The following is a 16,208-nucleotide window of genomic DNA, read 5'->3' on the forward strand; positions in this document are numbered from 1 at the left end:
GATATGAGACGGTAGTGAGGATCGAACATGCGTCAAAATATGAACAAGAATAACAGAGAACGGATATTTCATGTACCTAAATTTTTACGAATAAAGGCTTCCTGACTAACACTATTAACCTCTAAGTACCTTGTTATCGCTGTCAGACAGAGTTGTTGACAACAAGGAGACCTCTGTACCGCTTCTGAATCTTCAAGTTTTCGCGTATATTCATGAGCCGCCCAGTCATCTTCGGAGCGTGTCCGACAGGCTGTCAAGATGGTTGGACGATTTGCAGCCTACATATTAGCAGAAGACAAACATGGCTACGGTGAGTGAGGTGGCGCTGTGGTTAGCACACTGGACTCGCGTTCCGGAGGACGACGGTTCAAACAAGGGTTCGGCCATACCGATTTAGGTTTTCCGTGATTACCCTAAACCGCTTAAGGCAAATGCGACGTTGGTTCCTTTGACAGGCACAGCCGGCTCCCTTGCCATCCTTCCGCAATCCTATGGCACCGATGTCCTGGTTATCTGGTCCCCTCCCCAAATCAATCGACCAACCAATATGGCTGATTTCCTGCAAATTTGTAGAGGGTATGTAGTAATCCTTCCATGTTGTTTAGTGCTATACTTGTAGACTGTCGACCTGAAGGTAGTGCGTCATTAGTTGAAAGAATTCTAAACAGCTATAAACACACTTTGTCTTTACCACTTCTGCTGAGCGCACTTGCAGCAATATCAGAAACACGCACACCTTTGTATCCGTTTATCGCAATTGTTAACAAAACATAATGTTAGTTCATACCATTATTTCACAGTTATCCACACTCACAAACAGACACATCTGTATCAACACTGCGTATTCGATAGTATGTTGTGCATGCAAGCGTTTTCAACTCATGCTGCCACTTACGTAACGGCTCATTCATCGAGATTTTTAGCGGCACTCTGCAAACACAATTGACTTTACGAATTTCTTACAGGGAGCAGAGCTATTTCTCTGAAATGTCGATGTGTACTGCTGCCACGAATATTTATTGTTTTCGTAGTGGCAAGGGCCGCACGGGGTGACCTCAGCAGTTTGGTTCCATAGGAATGTACCACAAATTTCCAATTTCGCAGTGGCAGGACAATGAGGACGACATAACCGAAACTGAGGTTCTTACTACAGTATTACTAGAAATCAGTCACTTTACGTCTGCAATATTTGCCCGTGTGCAGTCCAGATATACGACTGCAGTTACCACGTGGTATCTGCAGTTACTAGTACCACTGCACTTTGCAACAGTCAGGTAATTCCAGAATCGACAGAGAAGCTCAGGTTTATTTCCCTCTTTTTCATTACCGTATAGTTTTACGACAGAAAACACAGTAACGCTGGAAATCAGAAGAACATTTTAAATGGTTTCGGACCATGAACTGGTGATGGCGACACTACGAATCTCGGTCCCTGATGCGTTTACGTTCATACAATGTGCTGCTGCCCGTAAACGTTGCTCTCATACGTCCATCAACATAAAATTCGCTGCTCTCGCCATGCAGTGATAATAGCACACACAGGTGTAAACATGAAATGAGCAAATGTGGTATTTTTCTTTGAATGCTGATAACTCATTCTGCTCAACTGGATAATAATGTCTGCTTGCAACGATCACCCAAAGCAGAGCACTTGTAGTATTGCTTACAGTCACACAGTTGTTAAGGTACTCAATGATGTTTTGTGTTGTCGCTTTGTACTTCCCTCCATTATTTGTCAGAGGAGCAGGAGAAGAAGGTTTGTAATTTGTGATCATTGATTGTTCAAAATCAACAACGTTTATACTACCAGCACTTTCCTGGATTATCTTAAAACACTGATTCTGCGTGTAGTCAATATCTTGGGAGAATGACCTTACGAAAATAAAGACATTGTCATAAGATTTGTCGGCCTAGAAGAAGCGTTCGGGCACGTAAAATAGTGCAAGACGTTTCAAATTCTCAGTAAAGTGTCTGTGCTTTATGAAATAACGAGTAATGTACAGTAATCAAAATAATCATATGAATGGAAGACAAAAAGAGAAGCTCTCCGGTTAAGGAGGACGTAAGACGAGAATGCAACATCTCTTCTGTACCCTTCAACGTGCATATTGAAGAACAGGAGAGGAAATAAATAAAACTTCACAAATTAGATTAAAAATACTGGTGAAAAGATATCAGTGATCAGATTCGCGTTGACATCGCTACCGTCATTGAAAGTGATGAAGAATTACAGAAAGTTTTGAAAATAACTAAGAGTCTAGTGAACACAGAAACTATTTGGAAACAAACCAAAGAAATGAAAAAGTGTTAAGGAATAGGAGAGTTGATAAAAGGGTTAAAATTAAATCAAAATTATGGAGCACATGATAGACAAACTGAAGCAGTTCTGCAACCTTGGAAACAAAATATCACATAATTGATGTAGCGTAGAGAACATAAGAAGAGAGTATCTCTTGCTAAAAAGAAAAAAAGTCTACGAGCAGTAAACATAACTGTAACTTGAGAAAAATTACTGAAACTATACGTCGCAATGACAGAATTTTTAAAAGGTAACGCGAAAAAAGTAAAGAGAGGGCGGCCTTTCGTGATCTGAGGGAACGCTCTGAAATTGTTGTCTTACCGGCTGACAAAGGCAATGCTTCAGTTATTGTCTCCCATAAGGACTACACTGATAAGATGCAGAGCCTGCTAAATGACGATTCCTACCGGAAGATCAGCGTTGACCCAACAAAGAAGGTGGAGAACAAGACGAGGGTTCTTCTCAAGGACGCAGATTTACCGGAGGGTGACGCTAAGAAATTGTTACCCCAAGGTCCGGTACCGCCTAGACTATATGGACTCCCGAAGGTTCACAAAGAGGGGTACCATTACGCCCCATTGTCAGCAACATCAGGGCACCTACATATTTGTTGGTCATATACCTGACGGGAATATTAAGTCCTTATGTGGGTAAATGCCCTCATCACATCCGTAATTCCGTGGATTTTGTTAAACGCCTTGATAGCTTCAGGTTGGATGAGTCAGATATCATGGTGAGTTTTGACGTCGTTTCCTTGTTTACGAGGGTACCCCTGCGAGAGTATCTACAGTTGATTGGTCAGAGATTTGACGAGAATACCACTGAACTTTTTAGGCATGTCTTGACTTCCACGTATTTTCTTTTTAATGGAGAATACTACGAACAAACGGAGGGAGTCGCCATGGGTAGCCCTCTCTCACCAGTGGTAGCGAATTTGTACATGGAGAACTTCGAGGAGGAAGCCCTGTCGTCATCCGAATGGAAACCTACTTGCTTTTTCCGTTACGTGGACGACACGTTCGTCATCTGGCTACATGGTATGGATAAACTCCTTGACTTCCTTACACATCTAAACTCCATACACCCCAACATCAAATTCTCTATGGAGACTGAAACGGAGGGTAAATTACCTTTCCTTGACGTCTTGGTCAGGAGAAGGGCTGACGGCACCCTAGGTCATGGGGTGTATCGAAAGACAACACACACTGATCTGTATTTGCACGCAGACAGCTGCCACCACCCTTCACAGAGGAATGGGGTACTTAAAACTCTAGTACATACGGCGCGCACTGTCTCTGACAGAGAGAGTCTACCCCAGGAATTGGAACACCTGAGAACTGTGTTTCGAAAAAATGGGTACTCAGAGTGGCAGATCCAACGTGCTCTCCGCCCAACCACTGCAGCACAACCTGTTGAGATGGATGAAGTCACGAGGGAGGAGGTAGGCACTGCATTTATTCCATACACAGGCGCACTCTCGAGGAAAACCGCCAGCATTCTGAAGAAACACCGGGTCTGAACTGTGTTTTGTCCTCCGAATAAAACTCGTGCACTGGTGGGGAGCGCCAAAGATGACCTCGGTTTGAGGAAGGCCGCCGTGTACCAGCTTCCGTGTCAATGTGGCAAGTCTTATATTGGTCAGACGATGCGTACCGTCGAGGATCGATGCCGTGAACACCAGAGGCACACTCGACTGATGTATCCGAGCAAGTCGGCGGTCGCTGAACATTGTTTGTCGGAAAATCACGCTATGGAGTATGACCGCACGAGGATTCTGGTACAGACCTCGAGATACTGGGACAGCGTTGTTAGAGAGGCCATCGAAATTCGCACCAATGACGACCTCTTAAACCGTGACTGTGGCTATAATCTTAGCAAGGCTTGGGAACCAGCGATTGGGTTAATCAAGAGTAAATCGAGCAAACGCATAGTTGTGACGACCACGGCGGACAGAGCCATCACACCGACGTCATCTCAGATGTCGTCGCAATCTGTTCCACCGAGCTACCGTGGCACGGGGCGCGGACGGCGGAGGGAGCGCGCCGCGGGCGGAGGGTATTTAAATCGGCCGCCGCCGCGACCGAACCCAGTTCCCCCTGAGCAGCCATAGCGTACGGATCTCCGTGCCGGCACGTTCACAGGAGCTCAGTCCGTCAGTTCACCTGATGATGGCGACATGTTTGATCGCCGAAATATTGTGCCCGTTGGACACTATAGACCGGCAGTACACCCGTGGATATTTTGATTATCAAATACGCCGGGAGAAACTCAAGAATACTGTCGTAATGTTTATTTTGTCATTTGAAAGGGTCGTCTATATCATAAGTACCTTTGCTAAGTGAATGGGTGACATGAAGTATTGAGCACCTTTGCGGAACATACACGTACTTGCCAAAAGGGGTAAAAAATTGTCATGCGCAGAAGTGATCAGCGGAGCGATAGAACATATGAAAACCTACTCCGTTCGAAAAACATAGTGGAGCACCCAGAAGACAAAGACAAAACGAAATGAAACTTCAGCGGTTGATAGTTTGATGTTGCTCCAGTGATTACAATAATCGAGTCAAATATCCGAACAATGTGACAGTATGACTGCACTTATTAATACGCTATTGGCCATTAAAATTGTTACACCTCGAAGATGACGTGCTACAGACGCGAAATTTAACCGACAGGAAGAAGATGCTGTGATATGCAAATGATTAGCTTTTCAGAGCATTCACACAAGTTGGCGCCGGTGGCGACACCTACAATGTGCGGCCATGAGGAAAGTTTCCAACCGATTTCTCATACACAAACAGCAGTTGCCTGGTGAAACGTTGTGGTGATGCCTCGTGTAAGGAGGAGTCACGTTTCCGACTTTGATAAATGTCTGATTGTAGCCTATCGCGATTGCGGTTTATTGTATCGCGACATTCCCACATTGATCGAGATCCAATGACTGTTAGCAGTATATGGAATCGCTGGGTTCGGGAGGGTAATAAGGAACGCCGTGCTGGATCCCAACGGCCTCGTATCACTAGCAGTCGAGATGACAGGGATCTTATCCGCACGGCTGTAACTGATCGTGAAGCCACGTCTCAATTCCTGAGTCAACAGACGGGGACGTTTGCAAGACAACAACCATCTGCACCAACAGTTCGACGACGTATGCAGCAGCATGGCCTACCAGCTCGGAGACCATAGCTGCGGTTAGCCTTGACGCTGAATCAGAGACAGGAGCGCCTGCGATGGTCTACTCAACGGCGAACCTGGGTGCACGAATGGCAAAACGTCATTTTTTCGTATGAATCCAGGTTCTGTTTACAGCATCATGATGGTAGCATCCGTGTTTAGCGACATCGCGGTGAACGCACATTGGAAGCGAGTATTCGTCATCGCCATACTGGGGTATCACATGAAGAGTTCGACGACGTTTGCAGCAGCATGGACTATCAGCTAAGAGATCATGGCTGCGGTTACCCTTGACGCTTGTACAATGAATACCCGTTTATCATCTGCATTTCTTCTTGGTGTAGCAATTTTAATAGCCAGTAGTGTATGATGTTGCACCATCTGTGGCATGAATGAATTCGTTAACTATGTTGGCAGTTGTGGCATAATGCCTATGTATCGTCTCCTGGTCCACCACTGGAGTAACTGGTCCTTGATATCCTGGATACCGGCAAGGGCCGGAGTTGACGTCCAGGAGGGCGCCACACATACTCTACTGGGGACAAATCTGGGGATTTTGCTTGCCACGAAAATACCTGGATCTTACACAGGCAGTCCATAGACAGACACGCCACGAGTGGACGAGCAATGTCCTGCCGAAAAATGGCACTACGACATTGTGCATGAGAGGCAACACACGATGATGCAGTCGTCATCAACACTGACCTGAACTAATCTGCGATGGCTTCCCACCTCATAAATCTCAGAGCCGTGACGCACTTTTGTGCCGTCAGAGTTCCCTCAAACACTTCCAACCGTGACCTGAACTCATACATGATGGCTTCCCACATCATAAAGCTGCGAGTAACACCGATACGTCTTCCGACAGAACGGGACCAATCTCCAGTCTGCCACCATACTCGTGGACGATAATCTTCAGGGGGTACTGTAAAACCGTGGTTCATCACCAAGCATAGCGCTACACCATTCATCAACAGTTCATGCTTCCCCGGTCACAGCTCACTACAAACGCAGTTGTATGCATTTTGGTGTTAATGGCAGCCTAAGCTGTGGACGGTAATTTCCTAGACTCGCTCCAGCATGTCTCCGATGGATGATGCGGGATCATACACAATGTTACAGGAAGTCATTATTTGTTCTCGAACGGCAGGTTAAAATGTGACATGCCTAAGATGCACCAGGTGCACAGTTAGCGATCCTCCTTCATGGTAATCAGATGAGGTCGAAGAGAAACTTGACGACGAATATGTCTGGTCTCATGATCCCATGCTGTCCAGCATTGCACCTCTGTCACACCCGTACGCACACAAAAAGCAGCCTCTTCGTGTCATTCACAGTATCACTCAACATCTGACGTTGTTGACACCGCTTTTGTACCTTAGCTATCACACATAGTTGTAGCTCTTACCATTTAGACACCTTTCAATGACGTGTACATACACGAATTCACATTAAAACTCGACCATCTCTTCTGAGTGTGTCATCTTTTTTGTCGGACAGTATATATGGGTCACATTTATAAACAACAGAAAATAGAAATTATGTCTGACAAGGTGTGTAAGTGTAAACTCGAAAGCAGAAGGCATTAAACCTCCCATGCCGTCAACAGGGATTCGGAATCTATAGTTTGTACTTGGGAACTTTTAGCTTTCTGTGCTATTTTCCTTGGATATCCGTGGTATCAACATCTACATGCCCTTTACGTAGCCGTAAATCATACGCGGCGTACTTGGTGTATGATGGCTATTGGCTATGGGAAACGGACGTGGATTTGGTAAACAATTGCAGTTAGAAGGTAATGCATTATCAAAACTTAGCTCACTACCTAGACAGACTGCTTATGCTCTACCAAGATCTACATGAATGAGAAGCATTTCGGCCTCATGCTGTATCCACTAATGCTTCAATCACTTACAAGCTGGTGAATCACTTGACCAATCTCCTCACTCCGTGTATGGGTTGCTGTAAACATCATATTAACAACTTAGCTGATTTTATGAGACGAGTTAAGCAGCTTAGACGTAGGTTGGTGATGTTGCTGTCAGTTGTGTTGTGGTGGCGCTGTTTAAGAATGTGCCCATGAAAGACTCCTTGCGCATTGTAACATAGTTTTTTGATAGTGGCAGGCCGCTTTGACCGAGCGGTTTTAGGCGCTTCAGTCCCGAAACGCACTGCTGCTACGGTCGCAGGTTCAAATCCTGCCTCGGGCATGCATGTGTCTGATGTCCTTAGATTAGTTAGATTTAAGTAGTTCTAAGTCTAGGAGACTTAGAGGCATTTGAAACATCATTGCTAGTGACGTGGTCGGGCTATTTAGGCATAATTTTATTTTCTGTACAACGCCCAATATTATGCTCAGACGGACAATGTTTCGATGGGAAGTTCGTTGGGTCCAGCTGTTGCAAACCGTCTGGACAATTTCGAGGTTTAGAAAGGGCCCCACAGAGATGTAGTTGTTTCTTCAGAAACGTTGACGTCATTTGGCCTCATGAATCTAAAAAACTAGGCGAGTTCCTGGAACACCTCAACAGCATCCAGTTCACTATGTAAGCACAAAAAGCCGATGCATTGCCCTTCCTCGACGTCCTCATCCGCCGCAAATGAAATGGGTACCTTGACCACAGCGTCTAAAGAATAGCCGATTTGTACTTGCATTCCATCAGCCATCATTTACCTGGCACAGAAGGGCACTGTGCTTCAAGCATTGGTGCTTCTTCCAGAACAATATCAGACTCCGGTTACTTGCCCCATGCGCTGACCCACCTACGGAAGGTCATTAGGAAATGCAGCTATAGCTGTCACCAACGTGGTCCCAAGCAATAATCGCAAGAAGAAGACTTTCGACAAATAGGAAAAAAGCCTTTTTGCTCCACATCGGGCACGATAAACCACCTACTGAAAAGACACAGAATTAAATCGGCACTCAGGCCTCCGTCATAAATTCGGCAAATAGTGAGACAAGTTAAAGTACTGGCAGGTCTCAGGAACCTGGGTTCTACAAGATACATTTAGAGTGTGTCCAGTCTTATGTCGGACAAGCAATGTGCACTATAGAACAACGCTTCCCCGAAAAATAGCATCAGCTGAGCTTACTCTAGAAAATGGCCACAGGATAAAATCTCACGAAAGCTGTCGTGCATCGCACTAACGGCTTTGGGATAATGTAACTAATGAAGTACCGAAACAAAAATCACTGTCAACAGCCTTAATACAGACGGCGGTCTGCAGCTCAGTGGCGCAGGGTAGAGTTATCACGAGGTTCAAGAACACGAATAGAACGTGGAGTGAACGTATGGCCATACACGGCGACACTGTGAGCAGCTGTGACGTCAGAGATGGCAGGTAGAATATATACAATAATCACATAAAACATTGTGACCACCGATCTGTTATCGATGCAAACCCACCTAGGCGGTAGCAGCGTCTCCTGTCGATGAATGACTGTCAGTCAGACACACACGCAGTGCATGTAGCATCAGTGAGCATGCTGCACTTGTGTAGAATGAGAAAAGCGCGCGATCTCTCTGAGTGTGACAGAGGGCAGATTCTAATGGCCTAGGAGCGCTGCACGAGCACTTCGGAAACTCCACGACTCGGCGGTTGGTCGAGGAGTACAGTTGTGAGTATCTTCAACACGTTTGGAAACCAAAGTGAAACCACGTGCAGACATGGTGGGGTTGGATGGCCGTACCTTATTACAGAAATCTGGCGTCGTAGGCTGGAGAGACTGGTAAAACAGGACAGGCAGTGAACTGTGGCGGATCTAACACACACTTTAATCTTTGGTAGAGTGCAAGTGTGTCTGAACGTATAGTGCATGGAACACACCTAATGATGGGCCTCTGCAGCCGACGACCCAAGCATGTGCCAATGTTAACACGACAGCGGCAACTACGACTGAAATGGTCACATGACCATCGGCTCTGGACGTTAGCGCAGTTCCGATGGAGATGAATCCGTCGTCTTCCATTGGAGCAGCTCCTTGACACGTGTACTGCGGACCAGAGGCAAGCTTGCGGCGGCTCCATTATGCTCCGGGGAACATTCACGTCGGCATCCATGGATCTAGTGAAGCTTGTGCAAGGCGCCGTGACGGCCAAGGAGTATTGTACACTAGTTGTTTCCATTCCATCAGGCGTCGGTGCTGTTATTCGTGCCAAAGGTGGACATAGCGGCTATTAAGTAGGTGGTCGTAATGTTCTGGTCGATCACTGTAATGGTGCACCATCAGCCCATCAGCAGTCTTCACACTTGACAATGACCAAACATGCTTGGTAGAAATGCTAGTTTCCTTAGTGATATATTTTTCCAAAATATTCTAAAAAGTAATTTATCCAAGAGCAGTCGCACACTTAAATGGAGACTAGTAACTTAGCACATCGCAGCCTGGATTCCGAAAAGTTTGCTCGTCTGACAGTGTTGTTTACACATTCACTCATCGAATAGTACAAGCTATCAATTAGTACAGCAATAATATATCACCTGATGGAACTTTTTGTGATCTTTCCAAACCCTTCATTTACGTAGATCATAATATTCTCGTAAAAACCTCAAGTTTTATGGAACTGATGGCTTTACACACACTTGCTTTGAATCATACTTGACCAATAGAACGCAAGAGTTTGTGCTGAATAATTCAGAAAATGTCGGAAAGGTAGAAAATTTTAGTGACTGGGGTTCAAACAAAATCGCAAAGAGTCCCACAGAGTTCAATTTGCGATCCACTCCTATTCCTTATAAACGAGAATGACCGTCCACTTAGGGTTCAACAAGCAAAATTGGTACTTTTTGCGTACTGTGCAAGTGTTATATATAATACATTCAATTAGAAAGAAAAGAACAAAAAAGTTAGTAAATGATATTGTCCAAAGAATTATCAGGTGTTTCTCTGAAAATTAGTTTTCCAAAATTTTGAAAAAATCACTGAATTCCATACCATACAACAAATACCAACAACGGATGTAGCACGTTAGCGGGAATTAATAAGCGGGATAGAATACTCCTAATTTTTGGGTGCACATGCTGATGAAAACTTGAACAGGAAGAATCAGACTACTGAGTTTCTCAAACAATTAAGTTCAACTACTTTTGTTCTTAGTATAATTGCTGATCTTGGAAACAAATGTATCAACCTCCTGACATATTTTGCATATTTCCACTCAATAAAGTCGTACAGAATAATTTTCTAGGGGTAACTCATCACTTAGAAAAAGAAGTATTGATTGTACAAAAGCGAGTAGTAAGAATAATATATGGTGTTCACCCACCGACGCCATGCAGTTAAGCCCTACAAGGAGCTAGGTATTTATCAGTGCCGTCACAAAACATATTTTCACTAGTAAAATTCATCACATAGTATTTGAGAAAACAGTTGTGTACATACCTACAACATCATAGGGAGAAAAGACCTTTATTACCCATTGTTAAAGCTGTCAGTGCTCAGAGAGGAGCTCAGTATGAGCGACAACATAAAATTTCTGGCAGGTAATGAAGAAGGTATATAATTTACAATCATTTCTCCTGGACAACGTTAATGTTAATAGTAAGGATGCATACATACACTATAAACTGAATCGTTCCACATCATTTAGATAAAGCAATCGTTCAAACGTTCTACAAAACTTGTAACTAAATAGCTAAGTAACTAGTGGCATTTTAGCTATTTCAAATGTGTGGGAGCTGCTAGAAGATTTTATTCAAAGTCACAGCCCTGTGACTCTGCAGTTTAACAAAAGTGCTCTTGTTTTAAATATGTTTGCTGCGAAAGTAAGGCTGCGTGTGAAATGTGTAACAAATATGTGCGTATTGGCGACAAATAGCCGGGAGATACTGAGACACACGTGAGTAGTGAAAAGAACAGGAAAATTGTTAGAACGAACATTACTTCGTTAAATATTGCATGGCCTTTAGTAGGAAAAAGCACACCAGTTCAGAAGGAAGTTCAAGTTATAGAGATGAGTAAGGTATTTCGAGCAGGTTCCAATAGCAATCTTTTACATCCATGGATTGTTCCTCAAAATTAAACAAAATGTTGTTTTCGTTATTTCAGGCTGCTAAAAACAAAACTGCTGTGCAACAGAGACAAGTGTACGATAAAAACGGTAACTTGCTCCTCACTCGATTGATAATTTTATTAAAACGTTTAATGAAGGTGTACAACGTTTCATTGTGGCAAAACATCGTTCTCTAACATTAATTCCTGCAAATATTCAATATTCGATTGGTAATATAATTTTTAGACGAATATCCTCATGTCTGACAGTTGTACTTCTGAAAAGTCAGTGGCTGTTCGTGGACACATTTCTGAGACCGTGAGAGACAACAAAATTTCGTCAAAATGTAAAGCATTTCGTGGGGATTCCGCCATTGTCAGTCTCTGGGATCTTCCTAGTCTGGAAGGAAGGAGAGAGAGAGAGAGAGAGAGAGAGAGAGAGAGAGAAGATCCAACGAAGAATGGCAACTTTCGTTACGGGATCATTTCTTAAGCGCACAACGAAAGTGCTCAACGAAGTGCAGTGGCAGGCGCTACAAGAGCCGTGTTGCACATCAAGTAGAAGTTTCTTTATTGAAATTTTGACGCTGTAGGTTCCATGATGATTCGGGCAACCTAGTTCTTCCTCCCACACTCCCCTCGCGGAGGTCCACAAGAAAATCAGAGCAATTATTGCTCACACTGAGGCTTGCCAACGGTCGATCGTGAATAGAAGAGGGTAGGGAGTAAGTGATAACAATATGGTAGATATCTTTCACCACAAACAGCAGAATAGTTCCTGGAGTGCATGTGCAGAGGACTAGAAATTCACTTTTAACAGTTCGTAAATAGAACAGGGTATGGGGTAATTCACAGTAATATGGCGGGTGTCGTTCACCACACATCACTTTCAGATGGTCAATCTTTTTAAAACAAGTGTAAGCATATGAGAAGCCACAATAACTATGAAAACTGACGTTGATTGTTGATGAAGAATCGCTAACAATTGCATTGACCCGATACACTTGCGCACAGTCAAAGAGTTTATGTTTATTGATTTCTATAAATCAACTGTGAGAGATGTAGTAATTTATCCAGTATTCGCGCAGAAGGTGTTGACGCCAACAGAAATGTTTATACCTGATCCATGGAGGTTTTTGATGGTGGAGTATTACAAAAGGTTTCGTCCAATCCAAGAGTAGCTGATGAAACGATTGCCGCATTAACGATTACACAGGAATACGCGGACAACAGACTTTGTCGGAAATACACTCCTGGAAATTGAAATAAGAACACCGTGAATTCATTGTCCCAGGAAGGGGAAACTTTATTGACACATTCCTGGGGTCAGATACATCAAATGATCACACTGACAGAACCACAGACACATAGACACAGGCAACAGAGCATGCACAATGTCGGCACTAGTACAGTGTATATCCACCTTTCGCAGCAATGGAGGCTGCTATTCTCCCATGGAGACGATCGTAGAGATGCTGGATGTAGTCCTGTGGAACGGCTTGCCATGCCATTTCCACCTGGCGCCTCAGTTGGAGCAGCGTTCGTGCTGGACGTGCAGACCGCGTGAGACGACGCTTCATCCAGTCCCAAACATGCTCAATGGGGGACAGATCCGGAGATCTTACTGGCCAGGGTAGTTGACTTACACCTTCTAGAGCACGTTGGGTGGCACGGGATACATGCGGACGTGCATTGTCCTCTCGCAGTGTCCGGAGCAAGTATGGTGTGTCTGACACACCGGTGTCAATGTGTTCTTTTTTCCATTTCCAGGAGTGTATGTGACACATTCCTTACGACCACCAGTACAGAAGGGGTCTTCACACGTTCAATATTTGTTAACAATATTGTATTATCAGTCAATATACAATAGCCACCTGTCACACCATCAACAGTTATGCAGTATTTTACTTTGCAAACGCGATTTCTAGGAGCCCACATGTCAAACGATTAACCGTTTGCTGCTGTTTTGTTAACTACTGGCTAACAAATTCAGCACAGCCCAGGTATTCATTTCACCCTATATCTGTAAGAAACGGAAACGAAATAATGAACTGTATTTTATGTGTTCGTGTAAACACATTCTAAATTATGAAACAGCCGTATAAAGAAATATGCATAATAAACAGCTGTATAAGTACAGCTGCTTCGCACGTGTACAACTCGATTTTGTGAACATCTTTATGTCAGCGCCATTTCGTAGCTCTATAGAAAGCCAATATTTTTGCCTACAGCCGTTGGCGCTTCGCAGTTGAAAACTGTGAAAAGCGCTGCAAGGTGGCAGGGATTTCGGTATGTTGACTCGTCCGTTTCTTTACAAGTAAAGAATAGATGTATTAAAACCTCCTCCATGTTGTGGCATTTTTTCACGCATCTGTGTTTATGACGTCACATCTCCTGAAGTCGTACAATGATGTTTTTGTGTTGGTATATTCAGAGGATGGATTATGAGGCAGTTTTTCAGGTATGTAGCTGTTTATGATGTGACATTTCCTGAACTATGATAGGCATGTGGTACTTAACCCTACAGTGATTGTTGCCTGACAGTAAGTGACATGTATACCAAGTACCATGCGCGTACATAACACACGCGTCTAGTTTTGTAATGTGTATGGATGACCGTCTAAAAACATGTATGTTGCAGCATTTGGCACATTGTTAACGATATCACGGAACAGGACAGTGAAAGTAAGCGTACTAATTAAGGAGGAAACTGCAGCTGAAAAATGGGAAATTCCTGGGGACAGGAAGGTCGTTTGAGTCATGCAATAATGTTTACAGTTAAATAAAACTAAAGAAATAATTTTTAGTTTGTTTTGGGGAATTATTTCATATGCATGAATATCCGTGTTACTGTAGAGTAATATGCGAATATAAACAAGATGGGACGAAAGTCTTAAAATATATACAGATACAGAGTTGGCTCTAGCTGAATGTCTAGATTCCTTAATCATTTGTAAGAATTTCGGAAGACTGATGTGCCTTATACTGCCGACAAGTAATCTGCAATTGTTGGAAGTGGAAGTGGTTTTCCGCGGTGTGCAAAAATACTGCTGTAATTTACTTCCACAAGGTGGAACTGTATTTTAATTTCTCGAGTTAAGGCAATGTCCCAGAGAATGATAAAAATCGCAGTTCGAAAAATTAAGTATTACTATTATGGCATAAACTTATAATAACTAAGAATTTTGTATTAAAATGCTATTTTAAAGAAGAAATCTGTGGATTAGGTTTCTGATTTGTTTTCAATGTCTAGTTCGAAAGCGTGCATGGATTGGTGGATTGCTATTTCGGGCATATTCTAATGCCAATCTATTCTTCCAGCTTGTTTATAGACTAGAAACTTGGATTATTAATTTAACATTTAGGACGATGATGAAAGTAGCCTTACGTGTTACATTTTAAATCGGGTGCCATTATTGTATAACACATAATTTCCTGGAGCATCGCTAACACAATACGAACTAAAAAATTCTTCTTATTGATGACACGACACCCAACCCGGCCCCAACGCAACAACAGCTTTTCATTCATACATACAGACATTCATTCGCTCTGTAAAGAAAATCCCATTATTATACTGCTAAGTGCTATACATGTTTAAACCAGCGATTTTTGATTTAGTAAAATACAAAGAAAACTGCTGTTTCGGAGAAAGTTGATGGCTCCTTAGCTACACACACTTTGCATCCGTTTTTATCTTATTCGTAATTTAATATTTACTTGATTTAGTGTTGGTTTTCAAAGATAATAATTATGTTTATATTAAATAATGAACCGCTTTTGGCGTTAATTAATATTTGTAATACTGCCTTACAATGAGCACTAACTACTTACTACTTGTTACTCGCAACTACCAATTACTACTCGCAATTGTTCAATCTTTCATTCCGAGGACTCAGTTAACTGGTGACAAGTTCTACTCATTATGCATGATTCAATGTTCTTTTGAACTGGTGACGAATTCTAATATCTTAGTATTATGTTAAATGGGAACTTATTGAATAAATTTGCATCAGAACACATAAGTAGTACAAGATGCGCATTTGCCACAGAACAGACTCGGAGGTACCAAGACTACTATCTTTCACCATACACTGAAAGGTGGCTTGCATACTAAATATACAGAGAGTGGAAAAAAATACCATAGAAACAACACATTTTTCATGCCAAGTGTTGGCCATCAAAACAGCTTCCAGTCGTCTCGGAATGGCTAAATATAGACACCGCATGGTTTTCGGGGGGATCATAAACCATTCTTTCTGCAAAATAATGGCAAGTTCAGGTAATGTTGATAAAGGTGGGCAGTGATCACACACACCTCTCTCCAAAGGGGACCGCAGAGGCTCAATAATGTTGAGATCTCGTGACTGCGGTGGGCATATCAGATGCGACAGTTGATCTTCGTGCTCCCAAAACCAGTACTGGACGATGCAAGCTGCATGTACAGGGGCGCTGTCGTCTAGTAACCCAACGTCACCACTGGGGAATAAACGTTGTACGGTGGAATGGACCTGATCACCCGAAATGATCACATAATCCTCGGCAATGTGTAGAGTAACAATGGGGCCGATGGAGCTCCACGATATGGCTGAGCAAATCATCACCGAAATCACCGAACTCCCGTCATGTTCCTCTCTTTCGACGCAAGCTCAGCTAGAGGTTGCCAACAGAGTGAAGGTTGCCAACAGAGTGAATCAGGACTCATCCGACCAAATTACATTCTTCCACTGCTCTTAGTCCACG

This window comes from Schistocerca gregaria, chromosome 2 (genome assembly GCF_023897955.1).
Source record: "Schistocerca gregaria isolate iqSchGreg1 chromosome 2, iqSchGreg1.2, whole genome shotgun sequence".
In the NCBI taxonomy this organism is placed as follows: Eukaryota; Metazoa; Arthropoda; class Insecta; order Orthoptera; family Acrididae; genus Schistocerca; species Schistocerca gregaria.